This window comes from Plectropomus leopardus, chromosome 6 (assembly GCF_008729295.1).
Source record: "Plectropomus leopardus isolate mb chromosome 6, YSFRI_Pleo_2.0, whole genome shotgun sequence".
NCBI classification, from domain to species: Eukaryota; Metazoa; Chordata; class Actinopteri; order Perciformes; family Serranidae; genus Plectropomus; species Plectropomus leopardus.
The window spans coordinates 28266695-28279491 of record NC_056468.1 but is presented as its reverse complement, the minus strand read 5'-3'; the positions used below and the strand labels follow the sequence as shown (position 1 = coordinate 28279491).

At 39.8% G+C, this 12797-nt stretch overlaps 1 protein-coding gene across 2 annotated transcripts in view; it reads left to right on the top strand.

Moving 5' to 3' along the window:
* Positions 1-1917: 1917 nt before the first annotated feature.
* Positions 1918-12797, top strand: part of LOC121944269 (protein FAM214B) — a 33652-nt gene continuing 22772 nt past the window's right edge. For both annotated transcript variants that reach the window (XM_042488011.1, XM_042488010.1), the window contains exon 1: positions 1918-2241. The gene's annotated coding sequence lies outside the window, so the exon portion shown is untranslated. The remainder of the gene's footprint in view (positions 2242-12797) is intronic.

Below are 12797 nucleotides of genomic sequence, written 5' to 3'. Positions count from 1 at the left end.
TAAATAATGAATGCCCTTCCCTCCACAGCCTGTCAGATGATTGTATCTCCCAGGGTGCAGAAACCATTTAATGGTCAAAGACACCAGAAAGAAAAGTCTGATTATTAAGTATTTTTCCTGCTGAGATTCTTACAGCAAGTCCAGGATCTTGATAGGCAAATCACTGGTTAGACCAAAGCACTCTGAAAGGTCAATGTGACTACTGTAGCCAGTTATCAACAGGGGGCGCCAGCCACTCAACTAACAGAGACACCTGCTGTGTTATAAGAGAGGAAATGACATGAAGGCAAGCTGCTGCAACATCTAGGCAACATGGTAAAACCCTAAACTGCATTATCCATTTTCAGGATGTGCATCCTAAATTGTCCTTATATGGCACAGAAAAGACGGCCCCTTTGAATAGTTTATAGTTGAGTGTTTTGTCTCTGTCTTATATTCTGGCCTATTTATGTTATTCTGCAAATAACACTTAATTGCAAAACACACAATTGAAGCAGCAGTTCTCTGTGTTGATAAGACATTCCACAAAACACATTTTTTTTAACCTGTACAACCAAATGATGAGCTTTCATTTTCTTTTTCAGGTCATATTACATGATGGATTATTGGAAAAGGTTTAAAGGCTGCACATACAAATGCTTGTGAGATAAGATGTGTTGGAAAGAGTATAACATTAAAACTTTTATCTCAGCATTTTAGATTATCTGAAATTAGTCCCACCTGTTTTCTATTTTCTTTATGACAAAAGGAAAAAAAACAGTTGCTCTGAGAAAAGCTCTTCAGTGGTATAAAGAGACACTGACACTTTTGGCATTTCTGGTCTCCAGAAGCTAAATTTAAATTGGGTGGGTTACAAATTAAAAATATTCAAGAAGCTGGAAGTCTCAAAATAATGTACACTGAGTGGAATCTGTCACAAGTGTCCTTTGCTGCATGGTTGACCCTACAATCTAAACTTAATTTGCCACTAAAAAAATGAATATTTGTTAAAATCCATCTTGTCTGCATGCATGCATAAATAGCTGATCTCTTAAATTCATCCATGATAAGAGGAACTTTTGATGATGCAGAAAATTGTGATTTTGTGAGAGAAACAGGCATACTGATTTGGTTATAATCTCCTGCAATGCACCATAGCATGTCTAGGATTAAAAACAAGTGCATAGAGGTGATTTTGCAATGACCATTATTGTGCAAAATATGCAGAGTTGCATTGCCAAAGGGATCACCACAGACATGGAAGAATGCAGTAAATGCAATATCCTACATTTCACTCGTTGAGCTTACAATCAACTGTTCTTTTTATCTACACAGGCCTTCTCCTCACCACAGCAAGGTATAATCAGGCCCCAGTGAGCACTGGGAGGACGGGCGTGGAGATCAGTGCAGCTGCAAGGCAATATGGGAATACAACGTGTGGCTGATCTATTCTTAGCTATGTGACAACATGGCTATGGCTGATTCACTACAAAGGGATGAAAAAGAGGGTTGTCATTTGTAGACTGCGTAATTAACCATTCTCATTACATTATTTTACCACAATTAGTGCTGTATAACTGCATATTTTTGCCCTTATATCAGATCACGGTTTGGTTTTCGGTTGGATATTAGAGGATCTATTGACAACCAGAAGCTCCAACACAGCAGCTATCCTTTGCACTAAAGAATGGGAGGGGAGAAAAAGCACGTGTACTGGGCGTTTCTTAAATTAATCCTTGGTCCAATCACGGAGCGGAATTTATGAATAAATCTGCATGTTTTAAAGAAGGCGTATTCCTCGAGTGCTGATTGGCTGAGGGAAATAGAAGCAGCCAATCGCTTAAATGACAGGCGCTCAGCTGGCCGCGTAGCCCCGCCCCCATATATTAAGTGTCGAAGTCCGGAAACGTTGTCGTTTAAAGGGACAGAGGAGGAATTTCAGGCAAAGGTTGAAACAACGAAAACAGCTGCGACCACTAAAAAAGACGTAGAAGGGACGTAGTCAGCCAACAAGCGAGCTATGTGGCAAAGCTGAGTGGGAGGACGACATTGAAACTGTCCGAGTATTTGATATTTAGCTAACGGCGCTAACGGCTTTTTTAGCTTCGAAGTCGCCCTAAAAAAACGTTAGCTACCAGCAACAACGCAGCAGTCAACACGGCACAGAGATAACAAAAAGGCCAAACTCCCAAACGTTAGGGACGCGTCAGTTCAAGCTGCCAGGCTGTTTTTTCCCCTCCTGAGTCCACCTTTTATTGTTCGGTGAGTAGCCTTTACATTCTTAAAATCTGGCTAGCTAGCTGCCAGTTAATCTTGTGCTTTGTGTGAACTTTAATTATAGGATAGGTTGTTCTGAGATTCCTGAATTCCAGTGAAATGTTTGCACGTGCAGGTCGTCAAAATCACCATTTAAAAAAAAATATTAATCTCGTCAAAGAATGATAAGAATCCAGCCTGAGCCAATTGATGACCTGACAGTATCTTGCAGGGTGTAGGGGGCGTTCCCCTGCTTTGTCTGCCTTCCTCACTCTTTCTTTATGTGTGTGTGTGTGTGCGTACGTGCATGCAGTCTGCGGTGGTTATTGGAACAAAGTGATAAAAAACCCAATGAATAAATCACCATTATAGGTGTATGTGTGTGTTTAATTAAAATGCATGAGTAAATATTTGATTTTCTGCCCTCCTGGCATTGTGCCGATATAGACTGTGTAGGAGGGATCAACCAGCACTAGCATATAGATATATATCTTGTGAGATTATGACTATAGCTCAGTGGATGGAGTGATGATGATCACTCTAAAGATTACAAGAAAGAGGAATAGCACTGAGTTCAATGAGTGCATTGTTCCCTTGGATTGCTCTTGGGAGTTGCATTGCATCTTGCAGTAAAGGGAGCATTGGCACTAAAACCCTAATTAATATTAAATCTATACAGTGTGAGAGTCAGTTATTATAGTGTTATGCTGAGCTGTGCTGCCTCCCATTGTCTTGACAAGCAGGACAGTATGGCATTGACATACACACACACACATTAGGCACAAGTGTATGCAGTCACACTCACTCTGCATCACCCACACAGCACATGTGCACATGGGAATCCATCAGCTGTCTCACATTTATGTAAATTAATGATTTCTGCACACACATGCACACATATACACACATATGCACACATTGCTGCAGCAAATCCATCTGCAATAAGTCGACATTTTTCTTTCTCTTCTTGCTTGTCCTTGCGTTGCTCTGACAGCCACCCCCCACCTCTCTGTCTGGGAGAAACCAGTGGGCTTTGTCCTCAGCTGTGTGTGACGTCATGCACATCTTTGCTGTAACCAACCCTGAAGGCGAGGTGCATGTTGTTGAGCAGGCCTGGGTCTGGGCTTGTCCCGTGCACAGTCCCTCTTAGACTTAAGTTCTCAAATGTCATGACATAGTGGCGGAAAAAAAAACACGAGATATTAATTCAGTCTATTTAGGTGAGACAAAGAAATTTAGAGAATCCTCTCACACCAAAAGAAAAGGAATGGAGGTCGCGATCAAAAACTGAACAAGGATGAGTGCGGGACATTTTTAGCATGCAAGAAAAGCCTCACCTGAAATCCCTGTTTTTGACTTCGAAATGCACAACTAATATGATCAACCTTTGCAAATATATTAGGCTCCAGTGTTGAGTTTATTAAGAGCACAGACATTAGTGTTGTGTGTTTTCTTTTGGAGCCATCAGTACCTAGTTAGGCTATTTAGCTGAATACAGTATGAACTTGAGCCTTGTGAGAGCCCAGTTTCCTCTGATTCTGCCTGAATAGATTAGGCCCAGACTAACATCGTTACAGTCTGTCAAACATTGGCCTGCAGTGGCTCTTCCTACCTTGCCTGCAGTTCAGCCACAGTATAATATTTTATTTAGTTATCTGATAATCTGTGACAGTAAGTTTTCCAAGTTAAGGGATGCCATTTGTCCGGTGGTCCTCTGTACACCTAACCTATATTTTAACAGATTGAATACACCTTCTGTACCTGTTATGTCTATCTGACTGTGTGGTTATGGTTCATAGTTGCAATTCTCCTTTTGCATCTGAACCTGGCAGCGCTCTGTACGTGTGTGGAAAAGTGGGGGTGGCTATTAAACGCTTTGAGCTGATCAAGGCTTGTTGTCAGCCCTCCAATGTGTCTCTGCAGGATTTGATGTCAGAGATTACAGATGATTATGTGGGTTAGATCCAGTACTCAACACTGCTCTGGGCTATATTGATCTGCAGTGTGTGTATGTGTGCGCGTGCGTGTGCACTGCACTTGCATCTGTATGAGAACTAAATTAACCCTAACCCTTTTAAATAAAGAGTTATTTAACCTTTAAGTGTTAGATTTATGGTGAGATAAAACATTACAAATAAGAAATGTAGTTGTACAAGCATGTGTATGTCACTGTGAATACATGTTTTTATGTGCAAAGCCTGAAGCCATCACCAAGAACATGTTCTGACTGGTCGACTGACACAGAACAATTGCTCTTTTCTCCTAAAGCCTAAAATAAAATAAAGTGGGTTTTAGTTGCTTCTACCTAATGTGGTTTTGCCTTCTATAATCTATATAAACCTTGTCAAACTACCAGTGTTGTTTAAAATAACTCCTCCTGTTCGTATGCTCCATTATGCGTTGCACTGAGTGGTTAACAGTGACACAGGATAGATCTTTTTTGTTATTTTATTTCATCCATTGTGTGTGAAAGCCTAGTAGTTTATTTTTTTCTTTTAAAGATTAACATCTATGACACAGATTAAACGCAGTAATACTAGATGTTTTTTTTTTTTTAATTTTACATACTTTTCATCATCTCATGACCCCCTCAAGGGTCCCAACGTGGGATTTGCTGCAATAGAGAGCCAATCAGAGTGACGCTGTTTGTTATAACTCGCTCAGCTCAGGGACAGAGCGGAGGCAGATTGAGATGAAAGATAAAATTAACAAAAGGACAGGTCAGAGGGCAACTGTGTGTATTTTTACCTTATTGATAACCAAATGCTCTCACACTCAACACACATAAGAGACATTCTCCAGAGTGAAGACATTTTTCTTGATGTCACTTTTGCAAAAAAGTGACATCAAAACAGCTTATTCCTAAAATAGCACATATCCCGCTTTGACTGCTATCACTTTAACCTCGAAACCTGCAACTCGGGTCTTACACATACACACACACACACACACACACACACACACACACACACACACACACTCACACACTAAGTAAACCTAGCTCCAAGCTTACCAGTAAAGGTCAGTTAGTCCACTTAACAGTCTGTCAATAAGGGGAACTAATTAGTCCTCTTACAAACCTTCAGACTCCATGTGTTCATAGTAACTGTGTTCTCTGAGTATTGACTCACTGTATTTAATAGATTAAACCTTTCATAGGTCACTGATGGAAATGTCAGTGAATTCAAGGATGCTTGGAATAAGTGGGAGACTGTTTTAAATGTGATGGAGGGTCTAGTAGTTTTAGGGAAGCGTGGGACAAAATCACTTTGTAATATAAAGCCTCAAATTATTGTGTCATTTAAATGTTCTTGACAATCAAACAGTAGAACAAAGTAGAACACATCTCTGAAGCATTCATGTTGTTACCATATCACGACTTAAAGCTCGTAATAACTACTATTTTGAAAACTCAAAATAATAAGTTAGTCACCTTAGTAGTATTTTTAAGGATTTGATTAATTGTAGGAATTCAGTGTGATACTACTAAGCCCAATCTATGTGGCTCAAACAGCCCATTTAATGCTGCCTCCAATTGATCTTGCAAAGGCTGGATACTGCTTTTTACATGTTGGAGTTGCTAAAATGTTTAGAGTAAAAGCAATAAATGAAAAAATAAAGAGAAAGTCACAAACTCATAATATGATTAAGTATTTGGGCTGTTTAAATCCGTGTTTCAGCATTGTCCCATTGAGGATCAGTGCAGCAGTAGAAAACCTGCAGAATGGAAATATTAAGAATTGACTAAAAGCTGGTGGCTAAAAAGTGTCTAATACCCATTACTATTATGTGTATCTGAGGATTAAAAAAATAAATAAATAAAATACTCATGTTTCATTAATGATAGGAATTCAGTATTACACCCTTTGAGATACAATCTGGAATTTTCTTTCCTGTCAAGTGCTCCATCTTTGTTTTGGGTGTTTGGTGGCAGCCTGCTCAACTTTATTCAAACCCAGCTGACAACAGAGAGAGAGGAGGATGGCAAGGCGACAGTACCACCTGCTGAATAAATCAACATGGTCTGACATTACACCCTGAGAGACTGAGCGCCGTGATATCTAGTTCTGTACAGCGTGGGTGTGTGGGTGAGAGTTTTGTCTCTGGCTGGCTTCGACTCTGCTAGCAGTACTTGTAGATGTACATTTAAGTCATTTATCAACAACAAAGCAAACATTTAGGCTATTGTAGAGCTGAAACATTAGGTCAATTGATTAGTCAAGCAAAAGAAAATAATCAGCAACTACTTTGATAATCAGTTAATCATTATAAATATTAATAGTATTATCATTCATTTTCTCAAGCCTCTTATTTGTAAGAATTTGCTGTCTTTATTTGCCTTATTGAATAGTAAACTGAATATTTTTTAGGTTTTTAAGTGTTTAAAAGTTATTAGAACAAGCAATTTGACATCAATTCAAGATAGGACATTTTTAATTCACTATTTTTTAACAATCAATACTATTTTCTTTTTTACTATTTTCTAATCGAACAATAATTGATAACTCAAGAAAATGACCTAGGTCAAGCTTCTAAAAAGACAGCATAAGTCTGATTTGTTTTCATATTTTAATCATTTGATCTTAAACTGAATATATTTGGTTAGGCAAAACAAACCATAGTGTCACCTTGAACTGTAGAAATTTTTTGAAAATTGACGGATTAGTCAATAATGTCTTGCAGCCCTCATTGGTAATACTGCCACAAAGACTGCACAAATGCACATATTTGAAAACTTAAATTTCTAGGTGGATAGTGGAAGGTTAAACAAGTGAGCAGATTGCACCAAGACAAATTAGCAAACTAATCAGAAGAAAACTGGCTTGATATTATGTGTGTATTGAGCTGTTGTATCAAACGGAAAGATCCACTGTTTGCAAGTAAGTGGATTAAGTTTTATACTTGATCCTAATGAATGGCTTTGCATACAGATACACAGGCTGAATATAATTCTATACATGTACCCTGTTAGTCTATTAATATGGCGTCCATACATCCCCAGCATCAATGATTAGATGTTTGAAGGCAGATGTATCTGTATTATATAGGTCAACACAGAGCTTATCAAGCTAAGACCTGTTCACTCTCTGACCCTCTCCCTCTCGTCCTTGTCTTGTTCCCTCTGTCCATTACTCTCCGATACGTTGTCATTTATCTCCATCCCCTCGCCCAGCATCAAAGCCCTCTCATCTCTCTATGCTGCTTTTTTCCCTTCTCTCCATCTTGTAGAGGCTGAGTGTGTATGACAGGCCTGGGCATTTGCATGCATCATTTGTCACTTAAATTGATTTGATAAAGAGTAAAAAAATGTTTCTCTTTGGATAATTGAGATAGCCGCTTTCAGAAATTGATTAATTACTATGTTACTATGTTTTTGTTGCATTTATGTTTGAACTGTGTATATCTGATCTAGAAGTATATTGGGTTCAGCTGAAACAGTCAGTAGCTCTGTCATGTTTCTCTCAAAGAACACTCAGTTGTGTATTTCCTGCAGGTCTCAAAGCATTAGTACAACTCATGTCCTCCCAATGAGTTTTTAAAGCGGTGGTGTACACCTTCAGGGAGTGCAGAGGTGTGTGTGTGTGTGTGTCTTTACCTCAAAGCCTAAGAGAAGTGATTGCTAACCATGCAATAAGAAGTGGAGCACTGAAGCCTTTTGTTTGTCAGTGCGGCATATCTGTGTCTTTCTTTGTATATGCAAGGTTGTGTTGTGGTGGTGGTGGTGGTGGTGTTGTGTGTGTGTGTGTGTGCCGAGCCCGTCTTTTGCGTCTCATCAGAGCGAGGGAACAGCTGTGTCACAGTGTTTTGTCCAAAACTGCTCAGATCTGATTCCTTCAGGATCTCTTTTATTTGTGGCCCAATGTAACAGGCAGATGACACTATCAGTGTCATGACACAGTTGAGAGGCAGTCACCAGATGGGCTGCAGAAATTAGCCTTGATACAGTGTCAAATTCTGATCAGTGTACTGTATGGTCAAGTGTCCAGTGACAAATGTGTAAGATTAATCTCACAGCATTATCTACTTGTCATGTGTGTATCACAAAGATGAACAAGTATTGTTTTTTTAATAACATATTGTGGAAAACATAGTGCTGTCAGTGCTTTACATAATGACCTTGGGGGATCATTATAAATGTAATGGCTTATTGTCTCAGTTAAACTGAGTGTTGGAATCAAGTAATTAAGTAAGCAATAAGGTTTGTTAGCCCTCCTAAACTTGCACAGGGAAAGCAACATCTGTCGGTACACCCACCACTGGTCTACTATTGAGTAACACCTGTTACCGTGTCCAAAATCGTGTGCTATGAATATCATATCCACTGCCATCGTTCAGCATAGTTCTCTGTGAATAAACACCAGTATGTATCTTTTCAGACGCACTGAGCTTCAATTGCCACCTCACTTTCTCACAGCCTCCTTACCGGTAATCATAGTAAACTAAACTCAGCTTTACCGGTATTTTAAAAATATTTTTTTTAAATTTACACTTCTTACATATTTTCATTGATATTTAAGCATTATCGAGGTTACAGAGCTGTCTCGGTCAAGTATATTTTCCTCTGCAGTATTGCATTGTGGTAAATTTAAGCTGATGTAGTGTCCAGTATTTGCATGCTATAATATTTCACGGGAAATAGTATGCAGTTCAGATACTGTTGGTTTCATAATAAGGTTTTAGACATACTAAAAGAAATCTCACATACCCGTTTGAATGTATTTTGGACACAGCCTGTGAAATATCTTAACACCCACTAAATAGATTAGCAAAACATTTATATTCTTACCAGATACAGTATCCTAGTATCTTTGGTGATGCCCCGACTTTCCCCTCTCGCATCCATAGTGGTTGGCATCTGTGGTTTGTATGCTGCTTGGATTGGTTGTTTGCCAAATCAAAGAGTCAGTGTCATACTTTCATGCAGAGAAGCATGTCAACATTAAACTGAAAGGTTTTTGGCATGTTATTTGATGCATTGGCAGCTTTCATACAAAAAGATAAAAGCACATATTTGATCTGTGTCATAGTTAAATAGGTTGCTGGTGTTTTGTCTAGTTGAATATTTGGATTCTGATGCATGCTTGTAGCTTCAAATATAGAGCGTGCACAGCCCCGTCATAAGGCTCAAACACAGAGTAACAACTCTTGTGGTACCAAAGCTTCTCGTTATTAACTGCTGCTTAACGAGCCCAAGCGCGCGCGTGTGTGTTTGTGTGTGTGTGTGTGTGTGTGTGTGTGTGTGTGTGTGTGTGTGTGTGTGTGTTTGTGTTGGACTGATCTCAGGATTAACCCTCGCCAGACCTCTCCCTGCCCTTCACCCTGTAACGCCCCCCAGACCAAAATGGATGAGCCGCTCTCTGTATATGTGTATGTCTCTAAACATGCACGCATGCCACTCCACTGGTATTTTAGTTAAGGTTAAGACTTGTACTTAAGGTCATTTGTAAAGTTTTGCTTTGTTTCCTCCACTGATTCTGCAGATGTGAAGTGATCACACACCTACAAATGTGAATTTAAATGAGTTCCAACTACTATTGTCTTCTTTTTCACCATGCACTATGGCTAGTAACCATGCATTAGTCAGTTGCCCTGGTTAGGTATTTGTGAGCTACATAGGGAGGAAATGGTGTTTTTCCATTTAATTTCAATGCCCAGATGGCAGGCTGGACTACATTCAGCCGCTACCAGTCTGAGTGGTGCAACACCACCATGCTGTGCGAGCTTCCCAAGCATGAAAGGGGAAAAGGAATTGATTTAAACAGAAGGAAGATGGACAGAGAAAAAAAAATCACCAAAGGCCAGCTGAAGGGGGGAGAGGAAGAAATACACACACACACACACACACACACACACACAGATTGAGGTGAAGAGACAGAGAGAGAGGTAAAAATACAGGCAGCTGAATTCAGGGTGAAGGAGCTCTGACTGAGAGGGAAGGGAGGTGGAGAAAGAGAGAGCTTTATTTCCTGTCCTCCATGAATAGGCAACATATTTCTCTGGAACATTCCATCCTCTGAGCTGGCCCGGCCTGTCACCAAGACTCTGGGTGCCACACTCCTCCCCATCTCTGCATTTCTTCCCATTGCACTCTATCTCAGTCCTTTCTTATATCTATCATTACTTGATTGTGTAGTTGCAATGTTTTTTTTCCAAACTAACCTGTGAAACTCGAAAGCATCACAGAGTAAAGTTAGACTCTTGCGACTTCAAGGATTAGATGTCAGACAGAAAAAGTAGCAAAATCTCAACATAACCTTACTGTGAGGTGTAGATCACAATGGATTCAACTTGATGGAAGTTGATCAGTAGCCGACTGCAGGAAACAGGAAAAATAAAAATTTCCACATTTGCAGAATCTTGTCTTGAATAGTGGAAATTATTGCAGAGATGGATGGAGAGGCATATCTGGTAACGGAAAAACAAACAGAAGTTATTTCAGGGATGCTTTATTTGGACAGTCCGATGTTTAAAATGGACTGACAAAAAGTCTGTGTTAAGCAGTGTCCATTTGCTGCATCTCCCCGATTTAAATCTAACCTTAATCAGGCCTATGTTACGTCAGATACCATTATTTCAACTGAGAGTTAAAAGTTAGATGCTTACACTTATAAAAGCATGTCCCTACGTTAGCTTTGGTATCCTATTTATCAACAGGCAGCTGGTCAAACATGCCCTCACAGAGAGTTCTTATCACCGGATTGTTACAGTGCTCTAGAAATGTAAATATACGTAAGCACTCATGGAAAACACCCTACAGGCACTGGCTATCTGATGATGGTTAAATTTTGGTTGTGGGAGTTTCGTTGGGGTTATGGCAGTTAAACTGGTAGGTAAGCATCTTATTCACAGCTCCTGTTCTACTGTTGTTTGCAAGAAAGTGGGACACACAAGACACTGTGGCCTGCAGAGAAACAAGGGCTGAAATGGTGAAAATAGAAATCAGTTAATGTTATTACCATGTGGTGTCACATAATAACCGAGGATGTTAAAAATAGAAAATGAAGACTAAGACAAAAAGCATTTGCTGTATGAGTGAGAGAGGCAGTACTGGAAATGTGAAAAATGTTATATTTACTTAAGAAATGCTTTCAAATGGCTTTAAAGAGGCAGTTCAAAATATATCTTTTTCCTCTTACCTATAGTGTTATTTATCAACCTAGATTGTTTTGGTGTGAGTTGCCGAGTGTTGGAGATATTGCCATAAAAGCCTTCTTTCCAATCTAATGGAACGAGACGGCACTCTGCTTGTGGTGCTCAAAGCACCAAAAAAATACATGCACAGCAGAGGAGTGCATCAGTGTCATAGTTAATGTTTACATCCCATACTGTCACGAGCACTAGCCTCTCATCCATGAGTAGATGGACACTTCCTTCTACACTGTGATTCAGTTGGTGGATGTATTTTGAGAGAAAGAAAATGGTTCCTATATGAAACTGCTCATAAAAAGATCTGTGGATTATCTTGACTAACCAGGTCATGATTTCTTGAGACGTTGTTGAGTTTGTCCAAGTTTAGTTTTCAGGTGCTTTGAGTACCACAAGTCAGCTGCAATCTTGGTTCATAATATTACAGCAGAAGCCGACATCTCCAACACACAGCAACTCTCACCAAAACCATCTAGATTGATAAATAGCACTTCTGTCCCTTTAATTTATGCTTGACAGGCCAAAGGGTGCAGAAAGTTCATTTCACGGACTGATTTATGTCATTGTAAAGCCTTCGTACAATATTTCTACCAATTCCCTGAAATGTCACCACAAAGCCCGAACATAAATCGCATCACAAAATTCAAATGGATCTCAGCCAGCAAGTCAAAGCATCAGTGATTCTACTATTTGTAGATATTAGCTGTGAAATTTGCACATAAGCTTTGTTGATTTTCTCTGTTTGGCTGCTGCTCGCTCTCATCACTCTCGTGTTGGAGAGAAGCTGGACACCTCTTACACACAGGTGTGTACTACTAACACATTTTTGTACATGCTAACATAAACAGACACCAGCACACACAGGGCTCCATCCCTCTGTACACATGTTCAGTATTACACAGATTCCCCCCTCCTTCGCACACACGGACACATGCACACACTTTCCTTTCCCACCCTTCCTCCACCTCCCCTCTTCCTCTCCTCCTTTTGTTCTCTCCCTCCCAAAGAAGGAGAGTGAATCGGACTTTGTTTTCGATCTATAAAACTGGTTATTTAACACGGTGACTAAATGATTTACTCCAGGAAGTTTTGTACTGGTAGACTCTGGTTGAAGCTCTTCAGTTTTTGAAGGCTATGACTGTTTCATGCTGGTTGGAGAACCCCCCCAAAAACTCAACTGGTGTTACTTTGGGAGGCCTTGAAAAACAAAGTATGCATGTGTGTCTACATCCAGCGTGTTCACATATCTAAAAATCCAACCCTGACATCTTGACATAGACATCAAAACAAACACTGCCATGCTCTTAAGTCAGGTTTGCATCAATGCGTGTGTTTAATGGAATGTGAACGAGTGTGTGTTTTCAAAGCTCCTTTCTCCTCAGCTGCACTCTGAGAGCCCATGAATGGAGGAGGTG